Raw genomic sequence first — 1,165 nt, 5'->3', positions numbered from 1 at the left:
TTGACTGCTCGATCTCAACAGTGAGGTCGATTATTGGAGCTAGCGGGTTAATTTTTGGCTTTTTAGTAACCGGCTTTTTGGCAGCTGGGGTTCGAATGACTTGCTTTTTCTGCGGTTTGGGGACCGTGATCTGGGAGGGAGCCTGAGTTGCTCCCAAGGGAAGGGCCATAACGAGTGGTGGCATTATAATGGGGGAAATCATGGGGTAACCTTGAAAGTTCTCAGGATATTTACTCTCACATGGGTAGAAGTTGTGACTGTCCTTCTCAATTTGAACATGTTTTCCTCCATCCAGAGAAGCATCGGCTGGAGTACTTCATCGGTTACACAATTTTGATTTCTTTCTGCCCCATCTCCCTCTCGTCCCTATCACATCAAGGCTCTGAAAAGGTACTTGGGTTTCCCTTCTCTTACCTTGCAAGCCACTCTCGACCAGGACTCCACCTCTTTGTGCAACGCTTCCTCCTTCAAGCTAAACCTCTGTAGCATCAACTTAAATGTGCTCGGGTTGACACACCATAGTCTCAGGTAAGTGTGTGTGTGGGAGGTGCCAAATCAGAGCTTGCCCAAGAATTCATCCAATAGAGCCTTGGGTATCCTCTCGGTGGACCGAATGGTGTCCAACATCTGCTCGTACCAGTCCTTGAAGGCTCTCTCATTGATTTCCTTTATGTTGGGATCCCCCGATGCCTTCCACGGTTCGTATACAGCTATGATAACTTTTGTGTTCCCCATCTCAAAGATAGAAGAGCCATCAACTTTGTCAACAACTCCCAATTGTGCATGTAACTGTCGCATTTCCAATGGTCGACGCCCATCCAGACGTAGCCCCTCGAGACTAATATACTCCATAATGTATGATATGGGAACAGAATGGTCTCCCTCCAAAAAATTATGCTGTTCCTCTAGCTATGCAGTCACGATTATTGCTCAATAGCTCATAAATGAAGCCGCTCACACTCAAGTGAGACTCCACAACGATTATTGCAAGAAACTGAGGTATCAGAAAGCTTTTAACGCTAGCTTGGTATTATATTAACGTTGGCCTGGTATTTTTTTAACGCTAGCCTGATATGGAAAAGGTGCTTGATTCTGCTACATGAATGATGGTATATATGTTGAAGTTTTTTTGGCATACACGTTGAAGTGTTTTTCACATAATGTT

General features: G+C 44.9%; 1 pseudogene; it reads right to left on the bottom strand.

Annotated features, from left to right (window-relative positions):
- Positions 1–555: 555 nt before the first annotated feature.
- LOC149188926 (exosome complex component RRP41 homolog pseudogene) lies at positions 556–852 on the bottom strand (annotated as a pseudogene).
- Between the last annotated feature and the right edge of the window lie 313 nt (positions 853–1,165).

Source organism: Pinus tabuliformis, chromosome 3_1, assembly GCF_031772625.1.
Source record: "Pinus tabuliformis cultivar Carrire ecotype Pingquan chromosome 3_1, CPIR1, whole genome shotgun sequence".
Classification (NCBI taxonomy): domain Eukaryota; kingdom Viridiplantae; phylum Streptophyta; class Pinopsida; order Pinales; family Pinaceae; genus Pinus; species Pinus tabuliformis.
Note: the sequence above shows the minus strand (reverse complement) of the source record. Positions and strands in the feature narration are given on the sequence as shown.